Below are 12,237 nucleotides of genomic sequence, written 5' to 3' on the forward strand. Positions count from 1 at the left end.
ATCATCTGCTATTGAGCCACAGGCTGACTCCCAGCTTGAGTCTGGAAATGCGTCCGCACTATTCATTGATCACACGATACCAGGAGCAAGGCGATACAATTTACGGTCTCGGAAGAAGGAGTGATCAAACCTACATTTCTGTTGATCTTTTGTTGCCTTTTGTTGCCTCTGTTTCCTATTCTCGGATGAAGTAGGAAGCGGAGGCCTAGAGGAGAGTGGTGTGAGGGTTGTGCAAATCGGACAGCCCAAAAACGAGGCTCCTCGGTGCTAACATAAAATCCATGTGTCCTGAACCCGTGCGAACGGACGGGGCACACATGGTACGAAGGCAATTAATAACTGCTCTGGAATTCTTTGAGCAATGTGCAGACGCACAGAGATCTTGCACAATGCATAGCAATCCAGGCTGCTAAGAACTGGCAGAACGGACTGTTGACATTTACCGAACTTATTGACATTCGAACGAGTGCAATGAGGAGAGATAACCACGAAGAACCGTGAGAGAAAAATGCCGGAACCAGCTTTTTCCCCCTCCTGCACCGTTGCGGATAATGAATTAAACATAGAAACTGGAAAATTACACAAAAAGAGTTACCGAAAAAATTGTATGCTGATTTTAACAATAATTATGTGCGTAATGAGTATAATAGCCCCAATAACGACAGCACTGGTATTATGGTACTTGGAAGAAATGCACCCATTAGAAATTCTCTTGCCCGAAACATCTCCACTACTGAAAGCCCTGTTCATGTAATTACTTACACTCTGTCCCCAATGGAAGAAAGACACAGGGAAGGATATGGTAACAATACATTATTGCAAATAATGAATATGACACATTCAATTCTGAGAAAGAATAATTGTTGGGTATGTGCTCATTTGCCACTGCATGGTGGCAAAGGAATAAGTTGGTACGTGCAGCCACTAACATTAAGTTCTGCATGCAGTGCATCTCTGAGTACATTATATTATGGGAAATGGAATAAAAGTGAAACGGGTCAACTAGATAGCACAAACATGAATGAATTTGAGGAGATAATTATGAGACCTGTAGGTTGCTCTATATTTCATACAGCACAAATGATAATGCCAAAAGCTACGCCCAAACCAATGCCACAAGATAGATTGTTTGTGCCATATAAATCATCTGTAATCACGTCTCATATGAGATTAGAAGTAAATAAAGATGCAGTGCCTCCATCCTATACAGTAAACTACAGCCCACGTTTTGTTCCTTTTTGCTTAAAAAAGAAAGGCTCCTATTCAGTAGGGACATTTACTAGATGCATGAATATAGCGATTCTTGATAGGGAAGTAGAGCCTGTATATGTAGGTGATCCTGTGTATTTTATATGTGGAGAAAAAGCATATCCCTGGTTGCCTAGAAACTGGGGGGGGGGGTACTTGCTATTTAGGACTTTTGTTCCCAGGAGTGTTTCTTTTAAAAACAATAGACATAGCCAAACTATCTAGTTCTAGGCCACAGAGAAGTAATGAAGGAGGATTAATAGTAGAAGACGTAGCAAAATCATTTATACCATTTATGGCCCAAGCAATAAACTCCTATAATATACGACAACTATCCAGAATCTTAGAGAAAACAATAAATGGAACAACAGATATATTATACAACATGACATTAGAGGAGAAAGGGAGTAGGTTAATGACACTGTAAAATAGAATGGCTCTTCATGTAATCCTGGTTGATCGTGGCGGTGTTTGCAAAATCGTGGGATCAGCGTGCTGTGTATTTGTAAACGACTCCTCTCCTACGATTTTTGAAGCGATAAGAAAGTTACACGTCTTGAGCTCTGAACTCCATACCCAAGAAGGGGGTTGGGATATAGGCTCCTGGTTCTGGGAGTTATTATATTTGTGGGGATGAAAACTATTTGTGATCCTAGTAGCAGTACTAGGAATATTCATGACATGTTGTTGTTGCATACACTGCTTACCCATAATATGCACTGAAATAAGTGAAGAGTGTGTACTGATTAGGGATGTAACGGTATTACGGTATAACGTTAAAGATACCGTGAACCACTTAATTGAACAATAATAACCGTCACATTGTTTATACCGGTATACCGTTCATACCGTTAAGTGGGCTTTTCAATCTGATTCGGAAAGGCTGCAGTAAGCAAGTGCTGCACAGTCTTGGTCTTGCACTGTTGGATGTGCAGTCTGCTAAGTAGTTTCAGTTTGAGCAGTTTTTAATGCCATTCCATAAACCACACGTGCCTGACACAAAAGCAATATGTTAGCAATAGGAAGAATAAATACAGTGCCAAGAAGGAAGAGGGTTTTTTTTTTTATGTACATTTTTTTTAAAGCGCTCACACAGCCTGCAGGCATCGAGGCGCTGTTAAAGAAATTGGTTTTGTTTATTTAGTTGCGTAATTGTTTTTGTCTTGGTTGCGTATTTATAACGCACTTAAGCACCCAGAGGTTTCTAAGCGCGGACCCAGGGATCAAACCTGTGTTACTTCGTGTTGTCTTGCTTCCAAGGCACGCACGTTGCCGCTGAGCTATCCTCCCGGGACTTTGGGTTGGTGGCTTTGGGGTTTATATATTTATAATGGATAATGTTTTCTAAACATATGACAATGGGGGATTTGCCTGGTTCTTTCATTGAATTTACATATAATAAGTCACACTGCGAAATGTAATCATCTCTGTGGGTATTCCCTGCTGCCATACCAAAGGGTAACATGTCTGTGATTACTGAACACCTTTTGGCCCGGAAGTAAACTAAAGGCTGTAACATAAAGAGAGAGTGTGTGTGCGTGTGTGTGTGTGTATGCGCACAAGCGTATACTACCATCAGACTCCATTGATCTGTGGCATGAAGATTATCAAGATGGCAACATGTTCATCTTCACCAGTAGCCAGTGGGGGGAGCTAAAAGCCTAAAGGACCATTTAAGAAAAGCTATTCAGTTTGCTTTGCCAGTTGCAGCAGGCCCCCCCCCCCTTTCCACACGTGTTTGTGTTTGGTGGAAGCAAGGGGTGGCATTTCAGTGGAAAGTATGTTGAAAAGCCCAATTCTGGCCCTCGGTGCCTGGTTTTGTTTCTGATGATAAACCTGACAATTTATGACCTTTTAGAAAATATTTGTTAAGATTAGTTAACTCCACCTGCTATACCGCAATAACCATGATACCGTCATTTGGCAAGAAGGTTATTGTACCGTCATAAAACTAATACCGTGACACCCCTAGTACTGATGATACAAAAAAAGAGCACTATTAAATCAAGTACCCACGGTAATGAGGAATCAAAGACAGTTACAGAATTCATGTCAATTGATATTGATGACAATGAAGATGAGACCAGTAGTGAGCAGGATTCAGAATCTGATTCAGATACTTGGTCAGAAGTATCTGAAGCGTGATGTATGGATGAGGCGTTTGGCATACGGCCAAAAGGAGGGTTTGTCAGTCCAGAAAAAGTAGACATCCCCTCGATCGGAAGGCAATGTACTTTGTTGGCCGAAGACCAACCGCCTCATGTGTTTAGTATTAGAAAGGGGGAGCCATAAACTTGACTAAAGTGCGGCCATTTTAAGGTGACTGAAATCACCATTTTGTTTTCTCTAACGTTTGCTTTTTGCCTTCTGTTAAACTGCTTCGCTGAAATATTATTCTGCTTTACTGGTGCATGACGCAAGGCCACGAGAGACATGTTGAAACATAACGTAGCAACCCAGACAGAAATGCCCGGTCTCCTCCCTCGCACTATCCTTGGAAGAGAGCAGCGAGGCATCCTAATCAGTCCACAGGTGCCAGCTAGTCTCAAAAACACAGTAGAAATGCTAGAAGCGAACATTAAATGACTTGAATTATGCTCTTCTTTGCGGCCCCCCTTTCTTGAGCCCAGTAGAGCCCTGGAGAGCAAGTTGACCCCCAGTACGCAAATAGAAAATAGGAGATAGCGAGGCCTGGAATGTGTCTCTCCCCTACGCGCAGCTTGCTTGCAGAAACAGAAGCATTGTGTTCTTTAAAACAAAGACTTGTGTCTGTGGGCTCACAAAATTGCAAACTGTTACTAAATTAATGTTTGAAGGTGTCATACTCGTCACCATTGTCAATCATTGTGCCCAGTTCAAAGGAAATGTATTAGGGCGGTATTGGATGTGACACTACTGATTACTAGATGCTTGTTTTGTATATATGTAACTGTTGTATGATCTTCGCTCTCTTGCGTCCCCCGAGGTCTGGTAGACACACATCGCGGGGCGTGGGACCCAGTTGGCCAACTCGTGTCTGGTGTATCAGTTTGTGTGTGGTGATTGTGCCTTGTTTCCACACCCGAGGGTCCCTCAGGGGCCCCTTCAATGGGAATTCTCCTGCATGGAATCGTGCTTTAAGTGGAACTTTCTAACCATCAGAGATTCTAAAAAGCCTTCCGCCGAGGGACAGATCGAGGAAGCAGTGTCAAGAACTTCACTTGTTATATTTGTTGTTATTCTTCCCTATTTCTTCATACTGATCAGCATACAATATGTCCTCAGGGTTGAAGCAAATTGGAGGAGTGGATTGGGAGCTTACTTACTTCAAACATGCACAGTAAAGGGACTTGCTGAAGCGTTATTTTATTTGATTTTCCCATAGTCTAGCAAAGGAACTGTATCCTGAAATAAGAGACAATTGTCACTCGCAAGAGGGAGGGGACACTTGTGGAACACTGGACACTCTTAAATACAGAAACAATAAACATTGACATTTGGTGAATGATCGAGATGGGGATCCAGAGTAGCAACCTGGTCCTTCCACAAGAAGAGAGGCACCCCCGCTTCACTGGAAGTAGATGCTGCCGCCTGACCTACCGGGGCATAATGTATCTGTGTATTATATTCATCATTGTTTTACTGTCATTAACAATAAGAACTGCATTTTTTATTGGTGCACAAAGCGTTCCAATTTCAGTGCACCCACCTAATGATGCACGCATAAAACCCACAAAAGCACAGACCTTATATAGGGCCTCATTACACGTTAGGCGGTAAGGGTTTACCGGTACCGGTATTTTATCGGTACCAGTAAATCCTTACCGCCTTACTACGAGGTCCCTTTGCGGGTTGGGGTATTTAACGCCTGCTTTTTGCAGGCGTTAAAAACCAACCCGCAAAGGGACCCAGGGAGCTAATTACGGTACTGCAATTTGCGGTGCCGTAATTAGCGCCTTCCCCATTCCCATTATGCCCTATAGGGCAAAAATGGGAATGGGGAAGGGCAATGGTGGAAGGGGGAATTACCGCCCCGCCAACCTTGGAATGGGGCGGTAATTCCCCTTTCCACCAAGGCGGTGCCAGTATTTTACCGGCATGAACCATGGCGCTAAAAGCGCCATGGTTCTCCGCCTACAATGTAATGAGGCCCATGGTCATTCCAGTCCCTAGAAGATCTGATGGTGGAGTAAATGAACTTGAAATGAATGAGATTAGCAATGACACACACACACACTTGTGGTAACAAACAAAAAGGAAAGCCGGAGACAGGGTCGGCACGAAATGAATGAAGTAAAATATCTGACAACTACACGCATGCAGACACTGAATGCACATGAAACAGGCCTAGTGTCAATGACTGCAGAACCACAAACCAAAGCAGTAGAGAAGAAGAGACTGCCTGCAATAAGAAACTCCACAGCAGATGTTGTGAGAAAACAAGAAAAGTTAAGAAGGAAACCAACAGAAGCAGTCATATCAGAAACTCTGAGAAACTTTCTGCACGGACACAACTGATAGTAGACTCATTATCCGTTCATAGCCAGAGCGAGGAAACTACAAGAGGAATTGAAGAACAAAACCACAGAGACTGTATTACCAAGCACATATGTTCCAGCACAAGGGACAAGTACTAGTTCTACGATGCAACCATACATTGGACCAGCGTCAGGCTGGTTGGCATGGACATTTATAACCAGTAGAAGCAAGATGTATGAAGAAAAGGAAAGAGCTACCAGACTCTTGTCCACTCAAATGGTGCAGATGAGGAGGCCTGCACCATGGACCGATATACCTGAGACGCCTCCAGCAAGAAAAAGCCATACAGATGCCTTCAGGGATGTAGTTATAGCAAACTACAGGAAAACACTAAGAATCAAGAGAAGTATGCATGGAGATGACAATGAACTAAACGACTACCTGGAAAGCACAGCACATCTGGGAAATAATATTTGGTACCAGCACATGAAGGAAGTTGGAAGACGAAATTCAGAAGGGGAATGCTTTGTTTGTGCACTCCTACCGTATAGCAGGGGGAAGTCCAAGATCTTCCTAGCTGTAGAAATTGATGTCCAGACAGCACACTGTCTTTCACACATAGCCATGTGCAAAACTAGAGGACAGTTTATGGGAAGTGACGCTTCCCTAATATGGACAACTGAAACAGCTCACCCTGATGAAGATGATTATGTTCAAGACATTAAGACAAGAAACAGAGCTCATACTAGGAACCACGTGATCAGGTACGAGAAGCCTGGAGCTAAAGGAGCAGGAATAAAATGGCAAATGAACCCGAAGCTAAATGTCCAAGGGAAAACTCCAGAAGAGGCTCGAAAGTGGAAGAACAGAGCCCAAATGCAGATTTGGGGAACAGTGCTTTCACCAGACCGATGGGAGAAAGGAGTGGTGATATGCAGAGCATGGGTGATCACTGGACTCTACAAAGAAACTTTTCACATCGTGCAGAATGGCTGCAAGCCCTTATGGCCAAAACCTGCAAAACTACTGACATGGGTCGAAGACAGAGGAAGACTCCAACAGATAGTGCCACTGGAAAGCCCAAAATTCTGCTTCAGGAATAATGGCACAAGAAAAATGGGAGAGAATCAGAACTGTGGATGAGTTTTTGATGCTCCAGGAATGGTTCACGGAACTGCAGTAATTATGGATCATTATTGGGCATGTGGATCCAAAGCATACATCAGACTGCCAACAGACTGGGGAGGCATATGCACCATAGTGAACGTCCACATCCCAGCATTAGTAATCCTGAAAAGTTATCTAAATATTGACAGTTTCCCGAAAGCAGATGCTCGCCCGAGAAAGAAGAGATCTGTGGAACTGCTGACGCGAATGAAGAGAGAAAATTATTTCTCTGCTAAATCAGAAGCATTTCACGCAACCCCATATGAACACAGGCTGTTCAGGCTCACCTCATCAGTGTTCACAACGATTTTTGTGCCAAGAATCCAAGTTGGAGTAAATACTAAATGGTTGCAGATAACCAGATGGGAGTTACTGCAGACCATCAAAACGACCATAAAAGGATGGAATGCGATTAAGGAAGAGTTAAGAGCAATCCGACTGATGACTCTCCAGAACAGATATGTCCTTGACATGATCACAGCTATGGATAGAGGAGTTTGTGCAAAAATTGGAGAATCATGTTGCAAATTTATACCATCTCACAACGAGGAAAATGGGAACTTTAACAGAAGCCATAGGTATGCTGATGAAGCTACAGAACCAGATGATCGACGAAACTGACAAAGTTGTTGATGACAGCTGGTTTGGATCACTGTTTTCATGGGTTCCACAATGGATGGCAGACATATTCAAGTTCCTAGGAGCCCTGCTAGTGATGATATTACTAGGATTTTGTGTTATCAAGCTAATAATCTCGCAATGCCAGAAAACTGCAAAAAAAAACATAGGGATGAAGATCATGATTGACGTCAAGCCAGGATGGAAGCCCAAAGACCTGACTTATGAAGAAATAAGAGACTTTGTGAAGTCCAGCATTCACGCACCAGAAGGAACAAAGTTTCTTCATCCCAGGAAACGCAGAAATTACGTAGGAAGATGGATTTACTGTAGCCCAAATGGACAATGTCAACTAATGACATGGAATAAAGACGAACACGTAAGAACAGCAGGAAGCCTGAAAGGAGTAATAAAAATATCCAAAGAGACACTTCTTCAAACCATCATGTATAGATCCAGAAGATGAAGACGGAATGAACCCAGGCGATGGAGTGAAGATAAACATAGAAGAATCGAGTGAAATTAATCCAAAGAAGGAAGTAAAAGTGGTTGATGAATCGCCCAGAGGGGGGAGTGTAGAGGAGGTCCCAAATAAAGCCTGCACTCCCATCGCCTATTTTGAAGTACCAGGAACATTCACACCAAAATATGCGACGTATAATGAGCAAATAAACCAGCAGAGAGCAGCAGTAGGGCTCTTCCCAGTGCCTATCAGAAGAACAACACCTGTTGAAGCACCAATACCCAGAAAACCATGGACAGTAAGGTATCCATTGAGAAAACCCTACCAGCAAATGAGACGAAATGAAGATTGCCTAAGTACTGTCCCGGAAGAAACCCAAAAAGTCCTAATGGAAGACGAATGGTGACGTCACGAGGACTCGGACGGACTCACAGATAGACGGAATGACGACCCAAGGATGACACAAAGAGACAAAACGTCATGAGAAAAGGGATTGTGAACTTAAAAGTGATAGGAAGATATCCAAACAAAAGAGAGTTAAGCTGTAACCAAAATGAGTATACAGTCGATCAATTTACACCTGTACATATCCTTGAAACTGCAAGAAGAAAAGAAAACAGTACAGCTTGCTATGCTAAGTAGAAGAATAGCGCGGCATGCGCCATTATTCATAATCTACCTCAAAGAAAGCACAGTATTATAAGTGCGAGTCCACTTTGCACAATGAAGCAGAATCAACCTAGGTCACTAAAGGCCAAATGATCGGAGATTCATATTCTAGCAAACCGAGAAGAGACGGCTGAATCGAAACTAAGCAAGAGCAACTCGTTCCAGAAGAGCCAAGGTCAAGCTACTAAGAAGAGGAACAGTAGCTACGTATAATTGAAACTTAAGCACAGAATATCCTGTCTCTGAAAGGTCGAGATAAGGAGGCGTAGGCAAGTGGCTGAGCTAAATAAGAATCAAATACACAAATTGAGAGAAATGAGACAAATTCATGGTGTGTAAATCACATGACCAGCCGAGTGAGGAGAGCCCGGTTCACACCTACGCTTGTTATCCGCCCCAGCAGAAGATATCAGAACTTTTCCAGACAGAAGATGCAGTTTCGAGGCCAACCACATCAAGATAATTGACACATAGTTGTTGAAGTGATGATTGATTGTAACTATAATTAGAGAAAGGCCGGGTAACTCAGGGGCTCCCCGCACCTGCCCGACCATTCTGCGTGCTGCTAAGCGAAGTGGAAGAATATGCAGGGAATGTTGCCAACCTAATCACAATGGACCAAATAATCTAGGGTCCTGTAGTTAGTAGAACCAATGGGGCGTCGTACTTTTAATGACGTCTACAGTAGTCATTTCTGAAGGAAGGGCTTAGACGCCCACCTGACAGTGTTTATAAATCCCCTCACTCCGTTACCATATACAGATATAGCACCTATATTAAAGTTACCTTTTCCTAACCAATAGAAATGTTTGTTAACTTTTGAGTATTACACGTTAGATTATGACAGGTTTTGAGTACAAATGTCAATATTTGTATGAAGTTCATTGGAGTTGAAGCGAGACGGACTATCACATCACTGCTGATTTCCATGACTCCCCTTTTTTTGTACTTGTCATTAAACGGACTCCCTTTGCCAAACCATTGAGTTGTTCTTATAGATTGGTGTTGGAGTAATAAATCTGCACCCCCATCCTTCTCAAAGGTGCAGCTATCTCATCTTAAAGTACTCTCGAGCAATCCTCGGCTCTATGGGCCGGCCGGGGGTCTCCCCAGTACAGCTGCATACTATACCAATGAAAACAAGTGGAGGAATTACATATGCAAACTGCAATCGGCCGAGAGGTGGACATCAATGAAATAAATAGACTAGCCAAAGTACACCACGAACAAACAACCACCACCCGAGGAATTCTAGTAAAGGGCAGAAGACTGGTTGTACCTAGGACCCTAAGGAAAACAGTAGGCAGTCTTGCACATGAAGGACATTGAGGAATATTTAACACAAAGAAAATACTATGCAACCAAGTATGGTGTTATCAATATCACATACAAACAAATCCAGGCGAAAACTCACCTGGGCAGACATCGATGTATCCAGTGGAGTGAACAAATTCAGCAGTGAAAGATCCCCCAGACAGCCCTGCCACTTCTTGCCTGGGAATAGAAAAATCAGAGAGAGAGGGCACAACTCTCAGGGACACCCTCCAGGGGAAAAAACCCTGTGTAGTAGCAGGAAACCGGGACTTCGGAGCCAGGTCTTGAGAATGGCCGCCACCGGCTGGATAATGAGTGGCATGTGGTTGGGATTTCTTCTCTACGAATGAAAGACACAGAATCTTAAGTATAATCCCAAAAAGAAAAAGCAAGGAGAGAGCCGAATAAAGGGAAACCAGAAATAGCTAGACCTCACCTAATGGTCGATAAACAACCCCGATAACATAGAAGGAGAGGACTTCAATCCCCATAAACAAGAGTATCCTCCGCCTGGAACCCTTGGGAAGCAGAAAGGAGTCCTACAAGTAGAGAGAGAGATTCAGTTCTAAAAGAAAAGTGCACAGGTATGGAAATAGGAAAATAACTACTACCTAATAGCTGGAGGGTGAAGGCTTGCATTCCAAAAGAAGGCAGGTGAGTTATAGAACTGTACTTTGGAGCGTGAAGGAATGAAATCTCTTAGCCTAATGATGGTGGAAGAATTTAGCCGCTGTGGAATGGCGGTGGAAGGAGTGAGCCGCTGAGAAACCCTGGATAGTTGGACAAAATAGAAGGAAAGTTAAGGAGAGAGAGAGAGCTCATGAAAAGGGAAACAGGAATTGAAACCTAGATGCGAACTTACAGAGCTCCGATTCTAGCAGAAGCGACGCATCGGGTAACAGTTATTTGGTCTGTATATGGGATCACGTGAGTAGTCGGCAAAGTCCCTCCAAGACGTGAAAAAACTATACCCCTGTATCTTGCAGAGTCCACAAGACCGCCAGTCATTTTGGATGTATTCCTCAGGATAGCCTCACATAGTCATCCGCGATGCCAAAGGGACCAGGTCAGAAATACGTAACAGTATGTCCCCTCCGCAAGGGAGGCGACCCCAGCTTCGCTGGATGCAACTGGACAAATCGTCGCACTAAACGGGGAGCATGAACCCCTGAAGCCGGTTCCCATGATCTTTCAGCAGGGGAATAACCTTTCCAATCAACAAGAAATTGAAGACAGCCCCTATGATACCGGGAGTCACATATGTTGGCCATCTCAAATTCAGGACCCATCCCTGTCGCCACAGGAGGGGGATGAGCTTTAGCTGTCCGTAGAAAACGATCCTTTACTGACAACTTGATCTGTAATAGATGAAAGACGGCATGTATGCGGGACCATGAAGAAGGTAGTGCCAGTCGAACCACTGCTGCGCCCACTAGTGACACCACTTTGAAGGGACCAAAGTACATAGGAGACAATTTAGAAGGAACTAAATGGCGTGGAAGTAACCGGGAAGCCAACCAAACCGAGTCTCCCACAGTGAGTGCAGGTATTGCTTGGCGGTGTCGGTCGGCATAGCTTTTAGCCCGGTCTTGTGCAGCTTGAAGTGACAGTCGAGCGACCCGATGTCCGTTCTGTATGTCCGATATGAGGCTGTCCACCCCAGGCCAACAGGAAGAGGCTAAGGCCACTGTAGGAACAAAAGAAGGGTGATACCCATAGGAGCAGTGAAAAGGGCTGGTTTTCAGAGCAGAATGTATAGCATTGTTGTAAGCATATTCTGCCAATGGTAGTAAGTCCACCCAATTGTCCTGTGTAGATACAAAACAGCGTAAATAGCACTCCAGCGTTTGATTTAGGCATTCTGTCTGCCCATTAGTCTGGGGATGATATCGAGAGCTTAGTACTATCTTGATCCCCAATACATGGCAGACCTTTCGCCAGAAGTGGGAGGTGTATTGGGGACCCCTGTCAGACACTATGGTATCTGGGAGGCCGTGATGGGAAAAAACTTCAGAGATGAATATTTTGGACATCTGGGCCGCCCCTGGTATTTTGGGCAACGGGGTAAAATGGGCCAATTTGGTGAAATAGTCTATAGTAACCATAATCGTGGTGTGAAGAGATGAAGGAGGAAGGTCAACAATAAAATCTGTAGAAATCACTTGCCATGGCCTATCTGGGATAGGCATACAGGTTCACAGGCCCAGAGGTGGCAACCGTGGTGTCTTGGATTGTAAACAAACCACGGAAGCAGATACATAATCTCGAACATCAGATTGTAGACCAGGCCACCAGAAATG

The sequence above is a fragment of the Ambystoma mexicanum genome, chromosome 10 (assembly GCF_040938575.1).
Source record: "Ambystoma mexicanum isolate Mex_15411 chromosome 10, UKY_AmexF1_1, whole genome shotgun sequence".
NCBI classification, from domain to species: Eukaryota; Metazoa; Chordata; class Amphibia; order Caudata; family Ambystomatidae; genus Ambystoma; species Ambystoma mexicanum.